A 23,354-nucleotide genomic window follows, 5' to 3' on the forward strand; every position below is an offset into this window, starting at 1 on the left:
TCTCTCCCTGCATTCTGCCCCCGTCCTTTTTTCCCTTCCTCGCTCCATCTCTCGGTCCTGCTCCCTGCCCGCCCCCGTTCCTGTTTCTCTGCCCTTCTCCTGGTCTTTCCCCTCGTTTCTCTGTCCCGTTGCCTCTTTGTTTTTGTTTCCGTGACGGTCTGCCCCGCTCCCTGTCCCGCGGCCCGGCGCCCGTTTCTCCTTGGTCTGTCTCTCCCGCTGCCCGTTCTAGGAGTTTTCCCCACCGTCTCTGTCCTGCTGCTTGTCTCTGATCTTGGCCTCTCCTTCCCTTTGCCCTGCCTCCCTGTCCCTTTTGCCTCTCTCTCTGTGTCGCCTTGTCTTGCTCGCTGTCCCTGTCTTTCTCTGACAAGCTGACCTGCTCCTTGCCCTCCTTTTTCGTGGAATCACAGGCTCATTCTGCTTGGAAAAGACACGTGCAATTTTGTAATCTCTCGACTGTTTAGAGAAACTACCTGGAAGAGATCATTCCTTTTCTTGTTTTCTTTTCTTTTTTTTTTTTTTTTTTTCTTTTCTGTTCGTTTGTTTGCAGCGAGGCAGCTCATGAGGACAGGTGAGCTGCTGGACTCTTGAACAAAAACGTTGAGGGCGAGGAAGGGAATCCTGGCTACGCTTAGGCTAGGGGAAATGTACGTCGGTATGCGTGTCTGTCATCTGCGCGGCTCTGGGAAAGCGCGTTCCAGGGCAGCTGAAGCTGCCCGCGGGTCAAGAAGAAGGGCCGGGGGTCTGAAAAGAAGCGGGCGCGCTGCGGCGGCGCGGGGGGCGCGGCGCGCCCGCGCTCGGTGCTGCCGTCTGGTGGCCACGGGCCGGTACTGCAGCTGGGAAGCGGCGCCCTGTGCCCGTGCCGGGGCGGGGCCGAGGGGGGCGCTGCCGCTGCGGGCGGGGCCGTGGCCGTCAGAAAGCGGGGGGCAGCGGTCGGACCGGCCGCCGGGAAAAAAAAAGAGGCCCCCGGCTCTCGTGGGGCAGCCCCGCTGCGAGGGGGCACGGGCGAGGCGGCAGCAGGAGGCGGCAGTCTTCTCGGTCCCGGGCAGAGGGGGGAGAAACCTGCCGGCCGGCGCTCCTTAGGGTTGAGCGTTTCTCTTGTCTTTGTTCACAGTGAATTTATGGGCACACTGGAAATAGCCTTGAATGTTTAAACGTAGAACTGAATTTTTAGTGAGAAGTGGCATGGGTATAGTTAATTTTGGAGCACCTGGGTGCCAGTTGAAATGTAAGGAATGAAACGGGATGGAAACTAGTAATCGAACCTGGGGTTTACTTGTGGGTTTTTTTCCTTGTTAATATGTCGATGGCATGTTGTCCTGCGGCTCGATCCCCGTTCTGTTTAGTGGAGTCTTCAATTGAGGACATTCAGGTAAAAAAATGTGTCCTTCCAGAAAAGGACTAATCGTTTGTAGGGCTGAGAGAGGCTTTTAAGTACGTGATCCGAATTGAAGCTGAATACTACTTTACGATGCTGCTGTTGGTCTTCGCTTTCGCTTGTTTCCCCACCGCTCCCTAATGTTTGGGAGCTCCAAGTCGGATTTTATTTTTTTCAATGACTAAGACGTGTTTTTCCCCCAGGAGGGGCTGAGCTTCAAAATGAATGTGTTTGCTCACAAATGTGCGAGTCCGTTGGTGTAAGACAAACAGAAACCCACCGTAGTCAAGTTCGAAGCGTGTGTCTGGGAGATGGATGGTTTAATTTTACGAGTCCACACCTATGCAATTTTAGTGCCGGAGGAAAATGAAAGCTAAGGGCTTTTTGTGGTGTGGGTAGGCATCCGCACACCTTTTTAGGATAAGCGAATGACCGCGGTTTGTTCTTTACTTTTCAGTTTCCATCTTTGAAGCTGCACGGCCAAATGCGCTCGGGGTCTCCGCAGGGCGGCGAGCAGGCGAGTGAGGATGCAGAGCGGGCCAATCAGACGGCGCGAGCAAGGTTGAGGGGCGGAGCGCTGATAGGCGGAGAGAATGGCGATTGACGTGCGTAGGCAGCCAATGAGGTTGGCGAGGGGGCGGTGCTTGTGAAGTCCCTACTGCGCATGCCCAAATGGGCGCAGTCCTCAGTCAGGTCCGGCGCCGGCGCGGGCTTGTGGGGGCGGAGCGCGGGAAGGAGCATCCAATAGGAGGACAGCGCGGTGGGGTGGAAAGCAGCCAATGAGAGCGCGCCGACTCAATCCAGTTGGAATAGCTAGCTCCCTGGCAAGCGTGTCCGTGGTGTCTCGGGGGGGTACCGGGAATGAACGGGACGGGCGTCGGGGCGAGGGCCGGGAGGCTGCGGAGCTCTCGCTGCGGCCGGCTCCCGGGGATCTGGAGGCAGCCGGTTCAGGGCAGGGCAGTCCTTGGTGAGGTCCCCGGAGCCGGCAGAGGGGCGTGAGGTGACAGGCGGGAACCTCCCGCCGGGTGTCGGTGCCCGCTGAGCGCGGCGGGACGGTGGGAGGGAGCGAGGGGAAGGGAGCGGCGAAATAGGCGGCAGGTGAGTGCGGGCGTGGCGAGGGTGACCGTGACGTTGGAACAGGAGGAACGGGATGGGCCAGTGTGGTGGGGAGGTGTTTAGTTAGGTTTCCCCCTCCTGCCCTCATGGCCGAGCTCGCGAAGCTGATGAGAGGCGTGTGACTCTTAGGGCAGGCGTGTGACTCTTAGGGCAGGTGGGCTAAAGGTCTGTGGCCTGGAGCCGTGTCTCCGGTGCAGCGCCCATTCCCGGTATTGCAGTCTCTCCGGGAGCGGCGCAGCCCCCTTTTGTCAGGGGGATGTTTAAAAACAGAGCTAAGGTGCGGTTGCAGGCTCGGCGGCGTGGCGAGTGGGGTGCCGCTTTGGCGGAAGTGCGGGAGCTCAGGGCGAGGCCCGGCGGGTTCTGTGTCTGTACGTGCGATTGGGTGTGTCCACCCACGCCAGGCTCAGGGTCCTTCCCGGCCCGAGCGCCCTCCCCGTGGAGAGGAGCCCCGTGGAGCCGTGGCACCCACGCGCTCAGCTTCCCCTTTCTGGACAACGTGGCACAAGAGAAAGAAAAAGAAAACGCACACACAAAAAGACAGCGCAAGACCTCGCGCCCAATATGCACGTGGCTTTGCGCTTCGGGCGGGGAGGCGATGGGCGGAGGGAATGGCAATTCAAGTGCAGCGCGGGCCGATCGCTTGCTTGCGTGCTGCCGCGGGCCGGGGACAGCTGGGGTCGGGACTCAGAGGCACTGCCTCCGGGTGCCGTCGGCCAGCAGAGCAAGCCGGGCGCGTTAGCCTTCCGGCACCGGGCTGGCGGGCGGCGGTGTTCGTTTTCGGGACTTGCGGCCGTCCCTGCGACAGGGAGGCTTTCCTGCCGCGGCTCTCTGGTTTTTTTGTTTTGGTTTGGTTTGGGTTTTTTTGCGGGATTCCCGCGGGACGCGGCACGCCTGCTCGCCTGGGGCTGCCGCGGCGCGCCTCAGTGCTGCCGTCGTGTGGCGAAACTCGGGTACTGCAGCGCACGGCCAGCAAGCGCTGCCGCTGGGCGATGGCGCAGGCGCCCGTGCCAAAGGAAATGCCAAAGGAAAATGAAGGAGAAGGGTTTTTTCTGGTGTAGGTAACCATCCGCACGCCTTTTTAGTATAAAGTGAATGACCGCGGTTGGTTCTTTACTTTTTAGTGTCACTCTCTGGAGCTGCACGCTTTCAGCTTTACTGACTGAGCCAGACGCGTAGCAGCAGCAGCAGCAGCAGCAGCAGCAGCAGCGTCGTGAGGGCCGGAGCTGTGGCGGCGGATCCGTGAGCACAGATCCCGCTGGCGGCGCGAGCCCGTCCCGCGGCCTCGCTGGGGTTGTCTCCTGCGGCGGTGCCGGAGGGAAGGGGCGAGACGCTTTGTAGCGTCAGCGAGAGCGTTTCCTTGTCCGCTGAGCGTGTCCCAAATGGTGTCAGTTTGTCTTAATGTTGTCTCGAATTGCTCAAATCGCTCTGGCTTTTAAAAGATGCCTTGTGTTTCAAGGTGGCCCATTTCCCCCAAATCCTCCGTTAGCTCAGCTGCTCTCCTATCCCTTATTCCGACTGAATTCCTCTGCTTTCTTCTGCGTTATTTTTTTTCAGACGCTGAACTCTAATTTGGAATTTTTGTTTTTCAGAGGGGGAGCTGTGAACGCCTGATGCCCCCTTCTGGGGCTGCGCACACAGAGCATGAACCGCCACAGCAGCTGAGAAACACGCCGAACACCCTGAGTCTGCATGTGCAATGGGGAAAATAATAAGAAAAAGAACAATTTTAGGCCCTGGGGAAAGCGAACTCTCCCTGGATGCGCGCAGCTGGAAAGCAAAATGAACCATATTTTCGTGCGTTAAACCAAAAGCATGTTGTGAAAAAGTGCCAAAACCTCTCAAAATTAGGCATTTTTGAAAAGTTTAAGAAAAAAAAAAATAACCTGTCTTATGGACAGGCACACTGCCCCCCTTTTGGGGCAAATACGGAGTGAAACGCCAGCAGTTGCAGGGGCATTGCTGGGGATGATCCGGTGTGGAGTCTCTGTCGTGGGTCGGTTCTTCAGAGCGAATTCTCCTTTGCGGGTTGTCCCAGGTGAGTCGTCTGCTGTGGGTGGTCCCGGGTGGACCCCCCAGGTGCAGGTCACCCCCACACACGTCCCGTGCCCCCCCCGCCCCGTGCACCTTTCTACTTGCACTGCCTCCCGCGTGTCTCTGCCCCTCCCCAAACGATTTCTCTCCAAACGTGCCCTGCGGGCATTTTTTCCCCCGTGAGACGTGTCCCCGCTCCCTCCTCTCTCCTCTCCGGCCCCCCCGTTCCACACTGCCCCCCCCGTCGCCCCTTTGCTCGCGGACCCCCGGGGCGCCTGCGCTGCCCCAAAGCGCCCCTTGTCTCCCCCCGTAGCTCTGTCCTCCCCACCCACTCGCTGCTCTGCAGCCCAGCCCCATGGCAGTTGTTTTCCCTGGGAAGCTATATTTCTATTTCTAGTCGTATATATTTATGCATGTATATATATACCCACATATGAAATTATTTTTAAGTTTCTATAGATGATATATAGAGAGATACCTATATGTATACTTTATATATGTGTGTGTATATATATATGTATATGCAGATGGAGCATCCGAGGGCTCTAACGGACCGAGAAAGAACTAGAAATGGAAACAGAAATGAAATAGAAGGGAAAGCCGCGCCGGCTATGCAAATCGCCTGGAGGTTCCAGCGAGTGGGTGGAGAGAACGCGAAGGGCGGTGCAGAGCGGGCCAATCAGGACGCGCGAGAAAGCTGGAGGGGTTCGTGGGGGCGGAACACGGGGAGGAGCAGCCAATGGGACAGCGCGGTGGCGTGGAAAGCAGCCAATCAGAAAAAATGCCGAAAAGGAGCCCGCTAGGGTGTATTTTAGCTCACCGGGAGGATTGGGGGGCCACCTGGGGATAACGTGAATAGAGAAACCTCGATGACATGTAATGGTCAGTGGCAGAAGTTGATTGACGGGAACCTGAGGAATCCAGCCGAGCAGATCCACCGGTCCTAGTAAAGCCAGGGAAACACAGAAAAGGAACGGAGTTTTTAATTGATACTGGAGTATCTTGTTCTATTTTGAACCAGGAAACGATACCCTCAGATAAAGATTTTGTAACTGTAGTGGGAGCTACTGGCCAACAAGAGAAAGCTTTATTTTTACGGCCAATCAAATATAAGTTAGGAAAACCAATCGGAATGTATAAGTTCTTATATACGCCTAGGTCTCCAAAACTGTTACTAAGACGAGACCTATGAAAACAATTGAAAGCAATCATAACATTCAAACGGGGGAAAGTGAGATTCAAGATAAAAGAGCTGAGTTTTTAATTGGCAATGATTCAAACTGACAAGCAAAGCCAAATAGCTCGGGAAATATTGGATCGAGTATTTGCAGGGGTATGGGCTTCGGCAGTTCCCGGTAAATCAAAGAATGCAGAACCAGTGAAAATCAATTTGAAAGCTGGAGCTGGACCGGTCAGAACTAGAAAATATCCTCTGAAATTAGAGGATAGAGAAGGGGTAAAAGAAATGACCGGTAACTTTTTGCAGTTTAGGCTGCTGATAGAATGTGAGTCAGAAGCGAACACTTCAATCCGGCCTGTAAAGAAACCAGACAGTAGAAGCTATAGGTTAGTGCAAGATTGGAGAGCAGTAAACAAAATTACTGCAGATTTACACCCGGTAGTAGCTAACCCTTACACATTGTTAGATAAATGGCGAGATAATCACAAATGGTCTACTGTGTTGGATTTCAAAGATGCCTTTTTCTGTCTTGCATTAGCCAAAGAGAGTCAGAAGCTTTTTGCTTTTGAGTGGGAAAATCCCTTTAGTGGGAGAAAGACCCAATTAGCCTGGGTCGTGTCACCCCGGGGATTCAGGAGCAGCCCTGTGATTTTCGGAAACCAGTTAGCATGAGAACGTGACGCCTGGGAAGCTCTTCCGGGCAATGGGACTTTGTTGTCTCCTTATAGGCACAAAACCCAAAGAGGGTTGTGTGCAATGGACTGTAAGCTGACTGATTTTCTGCGATTAAGTGAGCATGGGGTTTCCCAACAGAAGGCCCGGCCGATGCGGCACCGAGTGACTTATCTGGCATTGGAGATCTCCGGAGGACGGCGAGAGCTGGGGACAGAGCGGAAAGAACCTGTTTGCCGGACGCCGGAATCGGCGACGGTAAAAGGGCTGCGGACGTTTCTTGAAAGGACAGGTTGGTGCGGGCTTTGGATTTATAATGATGGACTCTCAGTAAAGCCTTTGTACGAACTGTTAAAAGAAAACAGCTCCGAGTTGAATTGGACGGGAGAAGCCGGGAGGGCTTTTTCGCAACTGAAAAAGGAACTGGCGAGGGCTCCGGCCCTGGTCCTCCCAGGTGTCACCAAACCGTTTTGGTTGTACTCACACGAAAGGCAAAATATTGCTTTGGGTGTTCCGGCACAGCAGTTAAGATCTCCTAAGCGAGCCGTGGTCTGCTTCCCTAAGCAACCAGACGAAGCGAGCAAAGGCCGGCCTGGCTGTCTTTGAGCCGTGGCAGCTGTCGCGCTCGATGTGCGGGAAGCTCGTAAGCTCACTGTGGGACAGCAAATGACTGTATTAGCGTCCCCTGAAATACCAGGCCGTGTGGGTGGAACAAGATGATGGAAATATTGCTACTACTGACATTGTCAATCCAGCTTCTCTCCTCAGTGGATCTGTTTCGGAGCCTGTGGTGTCCGGTTGCTCGGAAACAACAGAAGCTGTTTACTCCAGCGGACCGGATCTAAAGGACCAGCCAGCCACTGGAGGATGCTGAAGGCTCCTGGTTCACCGTCGGAAGCAGCTCTGCGTAAAGCAAGGAGTACGTCAAGCCGGGTATGCGGTGACAACTACCCACAAGGTAATCGAAACTAAACCTTTACCTGCAGAGACCTCTGCCCAGAAAGCTGCGCTCACACGAGCTTTAGAATTATCCAAAGAGAAGAAGGTTAATATTTGCACTGTTTCAAAGTACGTTTTTAGAATGGTGCGCGCCATTTGAAAAGAACAAAGTTTATTAACAGCAGAAGGAAGACAGATTAAATATGATACTCCAATTGTTGGGAGCTGTGCCGTTGCTAGAAAAGTTGCCATCGTGCGTTGCAAAGGGCGTCGAAAGGGAGCAGCGATCGGGAAATTGGAACTAAATTGGCAGATCGCAGATTATACTGCTAGACAAGCAGTGTCACGGCCCCCCTGCCCTGCCTGGCCTCGCTGGCTTTTCTGTTGTTCCGTGGCGGTCCTTCTCCCACCCTTTCTAACTGCTTTCCCCTCCCTCCCCCAGCCAGCCATCCCCTCTTTCTTTTCTCTCTTCCTGGGTGTTTTTTTCTTTCTGCGTATCTCTCTCCAGCGGCCCAGCGCCGTTGGTTTGGTTTGGTTTTTTCCGCTCCGGCGCCGTCCCGCTCTCTGTGCCTCTTTCCCCTGGCTGTCATTCTGTGGTGCTCCTCGTGTCTGTGTTCTTGCAATTCCTCTGTCTCTGTCCTGCAGCCCATGCTATTGTCCTGCTCCCTGTCGTCGTTTCTCTCCCTGCATTCTGCCCCCGTCCTTTTTTCCCTTCCTCGCTCCATCTCTCGGTCCTGCTCCCTGCCCGCCCCCGTTCCTGTTTCTCTGCCCTTCTCCTGGTCTTTCCCCTCGTTTCTCTGTCCCGTTGCCTCTTTGTTTTTGTTTCCGTGACGGTCTGCCCCGCTCCCTGTCCCGCGGCCCGGCGCCCGTTTCTCCTTGGTCTGTCTCTCCCGCTGCCCGTTCTAGGAGTTTTCCCCACCGTCTCTGTCCTGCTGCTTGTCTCTGATCTTGGCCTCTCCTTCCCTTTGCCCTGCCTCCCTGTCCCTTTTGCCTCTCTCTCTGTGTCGCCTTGTCTTGCTCGCTGTCCCTGTCTTTCTCTGACAAGCTGACCTGCTCCTTGCCCTCCTTTTTCGTGGAATCACAGGCTCATTCTGCTTGGAAAAGACACGTGCAATTTTATAATCTCTCGACTGTTTAGAGAAACTGCCTGGAAGAGATCATTCCTTTTCTTGTTTTCTTTTCTTTTTTTTTTTTTTTTTTCTTTTCTGTTCGTTTGTTTGCAGCGAGGCAGCTCATGAGGACAGGTGAGCTGCTGGACTCTTGAACAAAAACGTTGAGGGCGAGGAAGGGAATCCTGGCTACGCTTAGGCTCGGGGAAATGTACGTCGGTATGCGTGTCTGTCATCCGCGCGGCTCTGGGAAAGCGCGTTCCAGGGCAGCTGAAGCTGCCCGCGGGTCAAGAAGAAGGGCCGGGGGTCTGAAAAGAAGCGGGCGCGCTGCGGCGGCGCGGGGGGCGCGGCGCGCCCGCGCTCGGTGCTGCCGTCTGGTGGCCACGGGCCGGTACTGCAGCTGGGAAGCGGCGCCCTGTGCCCGTGCCGGGGCGGGGCCGAGGGGGGCGCTGCCGCTGCGGGCGGGGCCGTGGCCGTCAGAAAGCGGGGGGCAGCGGTCGGACCGGCCGCCGGGAAAAAAAAAGAGGCCCCCGGCTCTCGTGGGGCAGCCCCGCTGCGAGGGGGCACGGGCGAGGCGGCAGCAGGAGGCGGCAGTCTTCTCGGTCCCGGGCAGAGGGGGGAGAAACCTGCCGGCCGGCGCTCCTTAGGGTTGAGCGTTTCTCTTGTCTTTGTTCACAGTGAATTTATGGGCACACTGGAAATAGCCTTGAATGTTTAAACGTAGAACTGAATTTTTAGTGAGAAGTGGCATGGGTATAGTTAATTTTGGAGCACCTGGGTGCCAGTTGAAATGTAAGGAATGAAACGGGATGGAAACTAGTAATCGAACCTGGGGTTTACTTGTGGGTTTTTTTCCTTGTTAATATGTCGATGGCATGTTGTCCTGCGGCTCGATCCCCGTTCTGTTTAGTGGAGTCTTCAATTGAGGACATTCAGGTAAAAAAATGTGTCCTTCCAGAAAAGGACTAATCGTTTGTAGGGCTGAGAGAGGCTTTTAAGTACGTGATCCGAATTGAAGCTGAATACTACTTTACGATGCTGCTGTTGGTCTTCGCTTTCGTTTGTTTCCCCACCGCTCCCTAATGTTTGGGAGCTCCAAGTCGGATTTTATTTTTTTCAATGACTAAGACGTGTTTTTCCCCCAGGAGGGGCTGAGCTTCAAAATGAATGTGTTTGCTCACAAATGTGCGAGTCCGTTGGTGTAAGACAAACAGAAACCCACCGTAGTCAAGTTCGAAGCGTGTGTCTGGGAGATGGATGGTTTAATTTTACGAGTCCACACCTATGCAATTTTAGTGCCGGAGGAAAATGAAAGCTAAGGGCTTTTTGTGGTGTGGGTAGGCATCCACACACCTTTTTAGGATAAGCGAATGACCGCGGTTTGTTCTTTACTTTTCAGTTTCCATCTTTGAAGCTGCACGGCCAAATGCGCTCGGGGTCTCCGCAGGGCGGCGAGCAGGCGAGTGAGGATGCAGAGCGGGCCAATCAGACGGCGCGAGCAAGGTTGAGGGGCGGAGCGCTGATAGGCGGAGAGAATGGCGATTGACGTGCGTAGGCAGCCAATGAGGTTGGCGAGGGGGCGGTGCTTGTGAAGTCCCTACTGCGCATGCCCAAATGGGCGCAGTCCTCAGTCAGGTCCGGCGCCGGCGCGGGCTTGTGGGGGCGGAGCGCGGGAAGGAGCATCCAATAGGAGGACAGCGCGGTGGGGTGGAAAGCAGCCAATGAGAGCGCGCCGACTCAATCCAGTTGGAATAGCTAGCTCCCTGGCAAGCGTGTCCGTGGTGTCTCGGGGGGGTACCGGGAATGAACGGGACGGGCGTCGGGGCGAGGGCCGGGAGGCTGCGGAGCTCTCGCTGCGGCCGGCTCCCGGGGATCTGGAGGCAGCCGGTTCAGGGCAGGGCAGTCCTTGGTGAGGTCCCCGGAGCCGGCAGAGGGGCGTGAGGTGACAGGCGGGAACCTCCCGCCGGGTGTCGGTGCCCGCTGAGCGCGGCGGGACGGTGGGAGGGAGCGAGGGGAAGGGAGCGGCGAAATAGGCGGCAGGTGAGTGCGGGCGTGGCGAGGGTGACCGTGACGTTGGAACAGGAGGAACGGGATGGGCCAGTGCGGTGGGGAGGTGTTTAGTTAGGTTTCCCCCTCCTGCCCTCATGGCCGAGCTCGCGAAGCTGATGAGAGGCGTGTGACTCTTAGGGCAGGCGTGTGACTCTTAGGGTAGGTGGGCTAAAGGTCTGTGGCCTGGAGCCGTGTCTCCGGTGCAGCGCCCATTCCCGGTATTGCAGTCTCTCCGGGAGCGGCGCAGCCCCCTTTTGTCAGGGGGATGTTTAAAAACAGAGCTAAGGTGCGGTTGCAGGCTCGGCGGCGTGGCGAGTGGGGTGCCGCTTTGGCGGAAGTGCGGGAGCTCAGGGCGAGGCCCGGCGGGTTCTGTGTCTGTACGTGCGATTGGGTGTGTCCACCCACGCCAGGCTCAGGGTCCTTCCCGGCCCGAGCGCCCTCCCCGTGGAGAGGAGCCCCGTGGAGCCGTGGCACCCACGCGCTCAGCTTCCCCTTTCTGGACAACGTGGCACAAGAGAAAGAAAAAGAAAACGCACACACAAAAAGACAGCGCAAGACCTCGCGCCCAATATGCACGTGGCTTTGCGCTTCGGGCGGGGAGGCGATGGGCGGAGGGAATGGCAATTCAAGTGCAGCGCGGGCCGATCGCTTGCTTGCGTGCTGCCGCGGGCCGGGGACAGCTGGGGTCGGGACTCAGAGGCGCTGCCTCCGGGTGCCGTCGGCCAGCAGAGCAAGCCGGGCGCGTTAGCCTTCCGGCACCGGGCTGGCGGGCGGCGGTGTTCGTTTTCGGGACTTGCGGCCGTCCCTGCGACAGGGAGGCTTTCCTGCCGCGGCTCTCTGGTTTTTTTGTTTTGGTTTGGTTTGGGTTTTTTTGCGGGATTCCCGCGGGACGCGGCACGCCTGCTCGCCCGGGGCTGCCGCGGCGCGCCTCAGTGCTGCCGTCGTGTGGCGAAACTCGGGTACTGCAGCGCACGGCCAGCAAGCGCTGCCGCTGGGCGATGGCGCAGGCGCCCGTGCCAAAGGAAATGCCAAAGGAAAATGAAGGAGAAGGGTTTTTTCTGGTGTAGGTAACCATCCGCACGCCTTTTTAGTATAAAGTGAATGACCGCGGTTGGTTCTTTACTTTTTAGTGTCACTCTCTGGAGCTGCACGCTTTCAGCTTTACTGACTGAGCCAGACGCGTAGCAGCAGCAGCAGCAGCAGCAGCGGCAGCAGCGTCGCGAGGGCCAGAGCTGTGGCGGCGGATCCGTGAGCACAGATCCCGCTGGCGGCGCGAGCCCGTCCCGCGGCCTCGCTGGGGTTGTCTCCTGCGGCGGTGCCAGAGGGAAGGGGCGAGACGCTTTGTAGCGTCAGCGAGAGCGTTTCCTTGTCCGCTGAGCGTGTCCCAAATGGTGTCAGTTTGTCTTAACGTTGTCTCGAATTGCTCAAATCGCTCTGGCTTTTAAAAGATGCCTTGTGTTTCAAGGTGGCCCATTTCCCCCAAATCCTCCGTTAGCTCAGCTGCTTTCCTATCCCTTATTCCGACTGAATTCCTCTGCTTTCTTCTGCGTTATTTTTTTTCAGACGCTGAACTGTAATTTGGAATTTTTGTTTTTCAGAGGGGGAGCTGTGAACGCCTGATGCCCCCTTCTGGGGCTGCGCACACAGAGCATGAACCGCCACAGCAGCTGAGAAACACGCCGAACACCCTGAGTCTGCATGTGCAATGGGGAAAATAATAAGAAAAAGAACAATTTTAGGCCCTGGGGAAAGCGAACTCTCCCTGGATGCGCGCAGCTGGAAAGCAAAATGAACCATATTTTCGTGCGTTAAACCAAAAGCATGTTGTGAAAAAGTGCCAAAACCTCTCAAAATTAGGCATTTTTGAAAAGTTTAAGAAAAAAAAAAATAACCTGTCTTATGGACAGGCACACTGCCCCCCTTTTGGGGCAAATACGGAGTGAAACGCCAGCAGTTGCAGGGGCATTGCTGGGGATGATCCGGTGTGGAGTCTCTGTCGTGGGTCGGTTCTTCAGAGCGAATTCTCCTTTGCGGGTTGTCCCAGGTGAGTCGTCTGCTGTGGGTGGTCCCGGGTGGACCCCCCAGGTGCAGGTCACCCCCACACACGTCCCGTGCCCCCCCCGCCCCGTGCACCTTTCTACTTGCACTGCCTCCCGCGTGTCTCTGCCCCTCCCCAAACGATTTCTCTCCAAACGTGCCCCGCGGGCATTTTTTCCCCCGTGAGACGTGTCCCCGCTCCCTCCTCTCTCCTCTCCGGCCCCCCCGTTCCACACTGCCCCCCCCGTCGCCCCTTTGCTCGCGGACCCCCGGGGCGCCTGCGCTGCCCCAAAGCGCCCCTTGTCTCCCCCCGTAGCTCTGTCCTCCCCACCCACTCGCTGCTCTGCAGCCCAGCCCCATGGCAGTTGTTTTCCCTGGGAAGCTATATTTCTATTTCTAGTCGTATATATTTATGCATGTATATATATACCCACATATGAAATTATTTTTAAGTTTCTATAGATGATATATAGAGAGATACCTATATGTATATTTTATATATGTGTGTGTATATATATATGTATATGCAGATGGAGCATCCGAGGACTCTAACGGACCGAGAAAGAACTAGAAATGGAAACAGAAATGAAATAGAAGGGAAAGCCGCGCCGGCTATGCAAATCGCCTGGAGGTTCCAGCGAGTGGGTGGAGAGAACGCGAAGGGCGGTGCAGAGCGGGCCAATCAGGACGCGCGAGAAAGCTGGAGGGGTTCGTGGGGGCGGAACACGGGGAGGAGCAGCCAATGGGACGGCGCGGTGGCGTGGAAAGCAGCCAATCAGAAAAAATGCCGAAAAGGAGCCCGCTAGGGTGTATTTTAGCTCACCGGGAGGATTGGGGGGCCACCTGGGGATAACGTGAATAGAGAAACCTCGATGACATGTAATGGTCAGTGGCAGAAGTTGATTGACGGGAACCTGAGGAATCCAGCCGAGCAGATCCACCGGTCCTAGTAAAGCCAGGGAAACACAGAAAAGGAACGGAGTTTTTAATTGATACTGGAGTATCTTGTTCTATTTTGAACCAGGAAACGATACCCTCAGATAAAGATTTTGTAACTGTAGTGGGAGCTACTGGCCAACAAGAGAAAGCTTTATTTTTACGGCCAATCAAATATAAGTTAGGAAAACCAATCGGAATGTATAAGTTCTTATATACGCCTAGGTCTCCAAAACTGTTACTAAGACGAGACCTATGAAAACAATTGAAAGCAATCATAACATTCAAACGGGGGAAAGTGAGATTCAAGATAAAAGAGCTGAGTTTTTAATTGGCAATGATTCAAACTGACAAGCAAAGCCAAATAGCTTGGGAAATATTGGATCGAGTATTTGCAGGGGTATGGGCTTCGGCAGTTCCCGGTAAATCAAAGAATGCAGAACCAGTGAAAATCAATTTGAAAGCTGGAGCTGGACCGGTCAGAACTAGACAATATCCTCTGAAATTAGAGGATAGAGAAGGGGTAAAAGAAATGACCGGTAACTTTTTGCAGTTTAGGCTGCTGATAGAATGTGAGTCAGAAGCGAACACTTCAATCCGGCCTGTAAAGAAACCAGACAGTAGAAGCTATAGGTTAGTGCAAGATTGGAGAGCAGTAAACAAAATTACTGCAGATTTACACCCGGTAGTAGCTAACCCTTACACATTGTTAGATAAATGGCGAGATAATCACAAATGGTCTACTGTGTTGGATTTCAAAGATGCCTTTTTCTGTCTTGCATTAGCCAAAGAGAGTCAGAAGCTTTTTGCTTTTGAGTGGGAAAATCCCTTTAGTGGGAGAAAGACGCAATTAGCCTGGGTCGTGTCACCCCGGGGATTCAGGAGCAGCCCTGTGATTTTCGGAAACCAGTTAGCATGAGAACGTGACGCCTGGGAAGCTCTTCCGGGCAATGGGACTTTGTTGTCTCCTTATAGGCACAAAACCCAAAGAGGGTTGTGTGCAATGGACTGTAAGCTGACTGATTTTCTGCGATTAAGTGAGCATGGGGTTTCCCAACAGAAGGCCCGGCCGATGCGGCACCGAGTGACTTATCTGGCATTGGAGATCTCCGGAGGACGGCGAGAGCTGGGGACAGAGCGGAAAGAACCTGTTTGCCGGACGCCGGAACCGGCGACGGTAAAAGGGCTGCGGACGTTTCTTGAAAGGACAGGTTGGTGCGGGCTTTGGATTTATAATGATGGACTCTCAGTAAAGCCTTTGTACGAACTGTTAAAAGAAAACAGCTCCGAGTTGAATTGGACGGGAGAAGCCGGGAGGGCTTTTTCGCAACTGAAAAAGGAACTGGCGAGGGCTCCGGCCCTGGTCCTCCCAGGTGTCACCAAACCGTTTTGGTTGTACTCACACGAAAGGCAAAGTATTGCTTTGGGTGTTCCGGCACAGCAGTTAAGATCTCCTAAGCGAGCCGTGGTCTGCTTCCCTAAGCAACCAGACGAAGCGAGCAAAGGCCGGCCTGGCTGTCTTTGAGCCGTGGCAGCTGTCGCGCTCGATGTGCGGGAAGCTCGTAAGCTCACTGTGGGACAGCAAATGACTGTATTAGCGTCCCCTGAAATACCAGGCCGTGTGGGTGGAACAAGATGATGGAAATATTGCTACTACTGACATTGTCAATCCAGCTTCTCTCCTCAGTGGATCTGTTTCGGAGCCTGTGGTGTCCGGTTGCTCGGAAACAACAGAAGCTGTTTACTCCAGCGGACCGGATCTAAAGGACCAGCCAGCCACTGGAGGATGCTGAAGGCTCCTGGTTCACCGTCGGAAGCAGCTCTGCGTAAAGCAAGGAGTACGTCAAGCCGGGTATGCGGTGACAACTACCCACAAGGTAATCGAAACTAAACCTTTACCTGCAGAGACCTCTGCCCAGAAAGCTGCGCTCACACGAGCTTTAGAATTATCCAAAGAGAAGAAGGTTAATATTTGCACTGTTTCAAAGTACGTTTTTAGAATGGTGCGCGCCATTTGAAAAGAACAAAGTTTATTAACAGCAGAAGGAAGACAGATTAAATATGATACTCCAATTGTTGGGAGCTGTGCCATTGCTAGAAAAGTTGCCATCGTGCATTGCAAAGGGCGTCGAAAGGGAGCAGCGATCGGGAAATTGGAACTAAATTGGCAGATCGCAGATTATACTGCTAGACAAGCAGTGTCACGGCCCCCCTGCCCTGCCTGGCCTCGCTGGCTTTTCTGTTGTTCCGTGGCGGTCCTTCTCCCACCCTTTCTAACTGCTTTCCCCTCCCTCCCCCAGCCAGCCATCCCCTCTTTCTTTTCTCTCTTCCTGGGTGTTTTTTTCTTTCTGCGTATCTCTCTCCAGCGGCCCAGCGCCGTTGGTTTGGTTTGGTTTTTTCCGCTCCGGCGCCGTCCCGCTCTCTGTGCCTCTTTCCCCTGGCTGTCATTCTGTGGTGCTCCTCATGTCTGTGTTCTTGCAATTCCTCCGTCTCTGTCCTGCAGCCCATGCTATTGTCCTGCTCCCTGTCGTCGTTTCTCTCCCTGCATTCTGCCCCCGTCCTTTTTTCCCTTCCTCGCTCCATCTCTCGGTCCTGCTCCCTGCCCGCCCCCGTTCCTGTTTCTCTGCCCTTCTCCTGGTCTTTCCCCTCGTTTCTCTGTCCCGTTGCCTCTTTGTTTTTGTTTCCGTGACGGTCTGCCCCGCTCCCTGTCCCGCGGCCCGGCGCCCGTTTCTCCTTGGTCTGTCTCTCCCGCTGCCCGTTCTAGGAGTTTTCCCCACCGTCTCTGTCCTGCTGCTTGTCTCTGATCTTGGCCTCTCCTTCCCTTTGCCCTGCCTCCCTGTCCCTTTTGCCTCTCTCTCTGTGTCGCCTTGTCTTGCTCGCTGTCCCTGTCTTTCTCTGACAAGCTGACCTGCTCCTTGCCCTCCTTTTTCGTGGAATCACAGGCTCATTCTGCTTGGAAAAGACACGTGCAATTTTGTAATCTCTCGACTGTTTAGAGAAACTACCTGGAAGAGATCATTCCTTTTCTTGTTTTCTTTTCTTTTTTTTTTTTTTTTTTTCTTTTCTGTTCGTTTGTTTGCAGCGAGGCAGCTCATGAGGACAGGTGAGCTGCTGGACTCTTGAACAAAAACGTTGAGGGCGAGGAAGGGAATCCTGGCTACGCTTAGGCTAGGGGAAATGTACGTCGGTATGCGTGTCTGTCATCTGCGCGGCTCTGGGAAAGCGCGTTCCAGGGCAGCTGAAGCTGCCCGCGGGTCAAGAAGAAGGGCCGGGGGTCTGAAAAGAAGCGGGCGCGCTGCGGCGGCGCGGGGGGCGCGGCGCGCCCGCGCTCGGTGCTGCCGTCTGGTGGCCACGGGCCGGTACTGCAGCTGGGAAGCGGCGCCCTGTGCCCGTGCCGGGGCGGGGCCGAGGGGGGCGCTGCCGCTGCGGGCGGGGCCGTGGCCGTCAGAAAGCGGGGGGCAGCGGTCGGACCGGCCGCCGGGAAAAAAAAAGAGGCCCCCGGCTCTCGTGGGGCAGCCCCGCTGCGAGGGGGCACGGGCGAGGCGGCAGCAGGAGGCGGCAGTCTTCTCGGTCCCGGGCAGAGGGGGGAGAAACCTGCCGGCCGGCGCTCCTTAGGGTTGAGCGTTTCTCTTGTCTTTGTTCACAGTGAATTTATGGGCACACTGGAAATAGCCTTGAATGTTTAAACGTAGAACTGAATTTTTAGTGAGAAGTGGCATGGGTATAGTTAATTTTGGAGCACCTGGGTGCCAGTTGAAATGTAAGGAATGAAACGGGATGGAAACTAGTAATCGAACCTGGGGTTTACTTGTGGGTTTTTTTCCTTGTTAATATGTCGATGGCATGTTGTCCTGCGGCTCGATCCCCGTTCTGTTTAGTGGAGTCTTCAATTGAGGACATTCAGGTAAAAAAATGTGTCCTTCCAGAAAAGGACTAATCGTTTGTAGGGCTGAGAGAGGCTTTTAAGTACGTGATCCGAATTGAAGCTGAATACTACTTTACGATGCTGCTGTTGGTCTTCGCTTTCGCTTGTTTCCCCACCGCTCCCTAATGTTTGGGAGCTCCAAGTCGGATTTTATTTTTTTCAATGACTAAGACGTGTTTTTCCCCCAGGAGGGGCTGAGCTTCAAAATGAATGTGTTTGCTCACAAATGTGCGAGTCCGTTGGTGTAAGACAAACAGAAACCCACCGTAGTCAAGTTCGAAGCGTGTGTCTGGGAGATGGATGGTTTAATTTTACGAGTCCACACCTATGCAATTTTAGTGCCGGAGGAAAATGAAAGCTAAGGGCTTTTTGTGGTGTGGGTAGGCATCCGCACACCTTTTTAGGATAAGCGAATGACCGCGGTTTGTTCTTTACTTTTCAGTTTCCATCTTTGAAGCTGCACGGCCAAATGCGCTCGGGGTCTCCGCAGGGCGGCGAGCAGGCGAGTGAGGATGCAGAGCGGGCCAATCAGACGGCGCGAGCAAGGTTGAGGGGCGGAGCGCTGATAGGCGGAGAGAATGGCGATTGACGTGCGTAGGCAGCCAATGAGGTTGGCGAGGGGGCGGTGCTTGTGAAGTCCCTACTGCGCATGCCCAAATGGGCGCAGTCCTCAGTCAGGTCCGGCGCCGGCGCGGGCTTGTGGGGGCGGAGCGCGGGAAGGAGCATCCAATAGGAGGACAGCGCGGTGGGGTGGAAAGCAGCCAATGAGAGCGCGCCGACTCAATCCAGTTGGAATAGCTAGCTCCCTGGCAAGCGTGTCCGTGGTGTCTCGGGGGGGTACCGGGAATGAACGGGACGGGCGTCGGGGCGAGGGCCGGGAGGCTGCGGAGCTCTCGCTGCGGCCGGCTCCCGGGGATCTGGAGGCAGCCGGTTCAGGGCAGGGCAGTCCTTGGTGAGGTCCCCGGAGCCGGCAGAGGGGCGTGAGGTGACAGGCGGGAACCTCCCGCCGGGTGTCGGTGCCCGCTGAGCGCGGCGGGACGGTGGGAGGGAGCGAGGGGAAGGGAGCGGCGAAATAGGCGGCAGGTGAGTGCGGGCGTGGCGAGGGTGACCGTGACGTTGGAACAGGAGGAACGGGATGGGCCAGTGTGGTGGGGAGGTGTTTAGTTAGGTTTCCCCCTCCTGCCCTCATGGCCGAGCTCGCGAAGCTGATGAGAGGCGTGTGACTCTTAGGGCAGGCGTGTGACTCTTAGGGCAGGTGGGCTAAAGGTCTGTGGCCTGGAGCCGTGTCTCCGGTGCAGCGCCCATTCCCGGTATTGCAGTCTCTCCGGGAGCGGCGCAGCCCCCTTTTGTCAGGGGGATGTTTAAAAACAGAGCTAAGGTGCGGTTGCAGGCTCGGCGGCGTGGCGAGTGGGGTGCCGCTTTGGCGGAAGTGCGGGAGCTCAGGGCGAGGCCCGGCGGGTTCTGTGTCTGTACGTGCGATTGGGTGTGTCCACCCACGCCAGGCTCAGGGTCCTTCCCGGCCCGAGCGCCCTCCCCGTGGAGAGGAGCCCCGTGGAGCCGTGGCACCCACGCGCTCAGCTTCCCCTTTCTGGACAACGTGGCACAAGAGAAAGAAAAAGAAAACGCACACACAAAAAGACAGCGCAAGACCTCGCGCCCAATATGCACGTGGCTTTGCGCTTCGGGCGGGGAGGCGATGGGCGGAGGGAATGGCAATTCAAGTGCAGCGCGGGCCGATCGCTTGCTTGCGTGCTGCCGCGGGCCGGGGACAGCTGGGGTCGGGACTCAGAGGCACTGCCTCCGGGTGCCGTCGGCCAGCAGAGCAAGCCGGGCGCGTTAGCCTTCCGGCACCGGGCTGGCGGGCGGCGGTGTTCGTTTTCGGGACTTGCGGCCGTCCCTGCGACAGGGAGGCTTTCCTGCCGCGGCTCTCTGGTTTTTTTGTTTTGGTTTGGTTTGGGTTTTTTTGCGGGATTCCCGCGGGACGCGGCACGCCTGCTCGCCTGGGGCTGCCGCGGCGCGCCTCAGTGCTGCCGTCGTGTGGCGAAACTCGGGTACTGCAGCGCACGGCCAGCAAGCGCTGCCGCTGGGCGATGGCGCAGGCGCCCGTGCCAAAGGAAATGCCAAAGGAAAATGAAGGAGAAGGGTTTTTTCTGGTGTAGGTAACCATCCGCACGCCTTTTTAGTATAAAGTGAATGACCGCGGTTGGTTCTTTACTTTTTAGTGTCACTCTCTGGAGCTGCACGCTTTCAGCTTTACTGACTGAGCCAGACGCGTAGCAGCAGCAGCAGCAGCAGCAGCAGCAGCAGCGTCGTGAGGGCCGGAGCTGTGGCGGCGGATCCGTGAGCACAGATCCCGCTGGCGGCGCGAGCCCGTCCCGCGGCCTCGCTGGGGTTGTCTCCTGCGGCGGTGCCGGAGGGAAGGGGCGAGACGCTTTGTAGCGTCAGCGAGAGCGTTTCCTTGTCCGCTGAGCGTGTCCCAAATGGTGTCAGTTTGTCTTAATGTTGTCTCGAATTGCTCAAATCGCTCTGGCTTTTAAAAGATGCCTTGTGTTTCAAGGTGGCCCATTTCCCCCAAATCCTCCGTTAGCTCAGCTGCTCTCCTATCCCTTATTCCGACTGAATTCCTCTGCTTTCTTCTGCGTTATTTTTTTTCAGACGCTGAACTCTAATTTGGAATTTTTGTTTTTCAGAGGGGGAGCTGTGAACGCCTGATGCCCCCTTCTGGGGCTGCGCACACAGAGCATGAACCGCCACAGCAGCTGAGAAACACGCCGAACACCCTGAGTCTGCATGTGCAATGGGGAAAATAATAAGAAAAAGAACAATTTTAGGCCCTGGGGAAAGCGAACTCTCCCTGGATGCGCGCAGCTGGAAAGCAAAATGAACCATATTTTCGTGCGTTAAACCAAAAGCATGTTGTGAAAAAGTGCCAAAACCTCTCAAAATTAGGCATTTTTGAAAAGTTTAAGAAAAAAAAAAATAACCTGTCTTATGGACAGGCACACTGCCCCCCTTTTGGGGCAAATACGGAGTGAAACGCCAGCAGTTGCAGGGGCATTGCTGGGGATGATCCGGTGTGGAGTCTCTGTCGTGGGTCGGTTCTTCAGAGCGAATTCTCCTTTGCGGGTTGTCCCAGGTGAGTCGTCTGCTGTGGGTGGTCCCGGGTGGACCCCCCAGGTGCAGGTCACCCCCACACACGTCCCGTGCCCCCCCCGCCCCGTGCACCTTTCTACTTGCACTGCCTCCCGCGTGTCTCTGCCCCTCCCCAAACGATTTCTCTCCAAACGTGCCCCGCGGGCATTTTTTCCCCCGTGAGACGTGTCCCCGCTCCCTCCTCTCTCCTCTCCGGCCCCCCCGTTCCACACTGCCCCCCCCGTCGCCCCTTTGCTCGCGGACCCCCGGGGCGCCTGCGCTGCCCCAAAGCGCCCCTTGTCTCCCCCCGTAGCTCTGTCCTCCCCACCCACTCGCTGCTCTGCAGCCCAGCCCCATGGCAGTTGTTTTCCCTGGGAAGCTATATTTCTATTTCTAGTCGTATATATTTATGCATGTATATATATACCCACATATGAAATTATTTTTAAGTTTCTATAGATGATATATAGAGAGATACCTATATGTATATTTTATATATGTGTGTGTATATATATATGTATATGCAGATGGAGCATCCGAGGGCTCTAACGGACCGAGAAAGAACTAGAAATGGAAACAGAAATGAAATAGAAGGGAAAGCCGCGCCGGCTATCCAAATCGCCTGGAGGTTCCAGCGAGTGGGTGGAGAGAACGCGAAGGGCGGTGCAGAGCGGGCCAATCAGGACGCGCGAGAAAGCTGGAGGGGTTCGTGGGGGCGGAACACGGGGAGGAGCAGCCAATGGGACGGCGCGGTGGCGTGGAAAGCAGCCAATCAGAAAAAATGCCGAAAAGGAGCCCGCTAGGGTGTATTTTAGCTCACCGGGAGGATTGGGGGGCCACCTGGGGATAACGTGAATAGAGAAACCTCGATGACATGTAATGGTCAGTGGCAGAAGTTGATTGACGGGAACCTGAGGAATCCAGCCGAGCAGATCCACCGGTCCTAGTAAAGCCAGGGAAACACAGAAAAGGAACGGAGTTTTTAATTGATACTGGAGTATCTTGTTCTATTTTGAACCAGGAAACGATACCCTCAGATAAAGATTTTGTAACTGTAGTGGGAGCTACTGGCCAACAAGAGAAAGCTTTATTTTTACGGCCAATCAAATATAAGTTAGGAAAACCAATCGGAATGTATAAGTTCTTATATACGCCTAGGTCTCCAAAACTGTTACTAAGACGAGACCTATGAAAACAATTGAAAGCAATCATAACATTCAAACGGGGGAAAGTGAGATTCAAGATAAAAGAGCTGAGTTTTTAATTGGCAATGATTCAAACTGACAAGCAAAGCCAAATAGCTTGGGAAATATTGGATCGAGTATTTGCAGGGGTATGGGCTTCGGCAGTTCCCGGTAAATCAAAGAATGCAGAACCAGTGAAAATCAATTTGAAAGCTGGAGCTGGACCGGTCAGAACTAGACAATATCCTCTGAAATTAGAGGATAGAGAAGGGGTAAAAGAAATGACCGGTAACTTTTTGCAGTTTAGGCTGCTGATAGAATGTGAGTCAGAAGCGAACACTTCAATCCGGCCTGTAAAGAAACCAGACAGTAGAAGCTATAGGTTAGTGCAAGATTGGAGAGCAGTAAACAAAATTACTGCAGATTTACACCCGGTAGTAGCTAACCCTTACACATTGTTAGATAAATGGCGAGATAATCACAAATGGTCTACTGTGTTGGATTTCAAAGATGCCTTTTTCTGTCTTGCATTAGCCAAAGAGAGTCAGAAGCTTTTTGCTTTTGAGTGGGAAAATCCCTTTAGTGGGAGAAAGACGCAATTAGCCTGGGTCGTGTCACCCCGGGGATTCAGGAGCAGCCCTGTGATTTTCGGAAACCAGTTAGCATGAGAACGTGACGCCTGGGAAGCTCTTCCGGGCAATGGGACTTTGTTGTCTCCTTATAGGCACAAAACCCAAAGAGGGTTGTGTGCAATGGACTGTAAGCTGACTGATTTTCTGCGATTAAGTGAGCATGGGGTTTCCCAACAGAAGGCCCGGCCGATGCGGCACCGAGTGACTTATCTGGCATTGGAGATCTCCGGAGGACGGCGAGAGCTGGGGACAGAGCGGAAAGAACCTGTTTGCCGGACGCCGGAACCGGCGACGGTAAAAGGGCTGCGGACGTTTCTTGAAAGGACAGGTTGGTGCGGGCTTTGGATTTATAATGATGGACTCTCAGTAAAGCCTTTGTACGAACTGTTAAAAGAAAACAGCTCCGAGTTGAATTGGACGGGAGAAGCCGGGAGGGCTTTTTCGCAACTGAAAAAGGAACTGGCGAGGGCTCCGGCCCTGGTCCTCCCAGGTGTCACCAAACCGTTTTGGTTGTACTCACACGAAAGGCAAAGTATTGCTTTGGGTGTTCCGGCACAGCAGTTAAGATCTCCTAAGCGAGCCGTGGTCTGCTTCCCTAAGCAACCAGACGAAGCGAGCAAAGGCCGGCCTGGCTGTCTTTGAGCCGTGGCAGCTGTCGCGCTCGATGTGCGGGAAGCTCGTAAGCTCACTGTGGGACAGCAAATGACTGTATTAGCGTCCCCTGAAATACCAGGCCGTGTGGGTGGAACAAGATGATGGAAATATTGCTACTACTGACATTGTCAATCCAGCTTCTCTCCTCAGTGGATCTGTTTCGGAGCCTGTGGTGTCCGGTTGCTCGGAAACAACAGAAGCTGTTTACTCCAGCGGACCGGATCTAAAGGACCAGCCAGCCACTGGAGGATGCTGAAGGCTCCTGGTTCACCGTCGGAAGCAGCTCTGCGTAAAGCAAGGAGTACGTCAAGCCGGGTATGCGGTGACAACTACCCACAAGGTAATCGAAACTAAACCTTTACCTGCAGAGACCTCTGCCCAGA

General features: G+C 55.0%; 1 long non-coding RNA gene across 35 annotated transcripts in view; it reads left to right on the plus strand.

Annotated features, from left to right (window-relative positions):
* LOC135991876 (uncharacterized) overlaps positions 1-23,354 on the plus strand; it is a 76,129-nt gene that overhangs the window by 41,448 nt on the left and 11,327 nt on the right. For 26 of the 35 annotated variants that reach the window (XR_010606645.1, XR_010606646.1, XR_010606647.1 and 23 more), the window contains 11 exons: positions 4,081-4,526; positions 5,050-5,227; positions 6,516-7,332; positions 12,070-12,515; positions 13,039-13,216; positions 14,505-14,655; positions 15,119-15,321; positions 20,060-20,505; positions 21,029-21,206; positions 22,495-22,645; positions 23,109-23,311. This is a non-coding gene — a long non-coding RNA (uncharacterized LOC135991876). The remainder of the gene's footprint in view (positions 1-4,080; positions 4,527-5,049; positions 5,228-6,515; positions 7,333-12,069; positions 12,516-13,038; positions 13,217-14,504; positions 14,656-15,118; positions 15,322-20,059; positions 20,506-21,028; positions 21,207-22,494; positions 22,646-23,108; positions 23,312-23,354) is intronic. The other 9 variants (XR_010606636.1, XR_010606643.1, XR_010606641.1 and 6 more) reach the window with 9 other exon arrangements.

Source organism: Caloenas nicobarica, chromosome 9 (assembly GCF_036013445.1).
Source record: "Caloenas nicobarica isolate bCalNic1 chromosome 9, bCalNic1.hap1, whole genome shotgun sequence".
Taxonomy (NCBI): domain Eukaryota; kingdom Metazoa; phylum Chordata; class Aves; order Columbiformes; family Columbidae; genus Caloenas; species Caloenas nicobarica.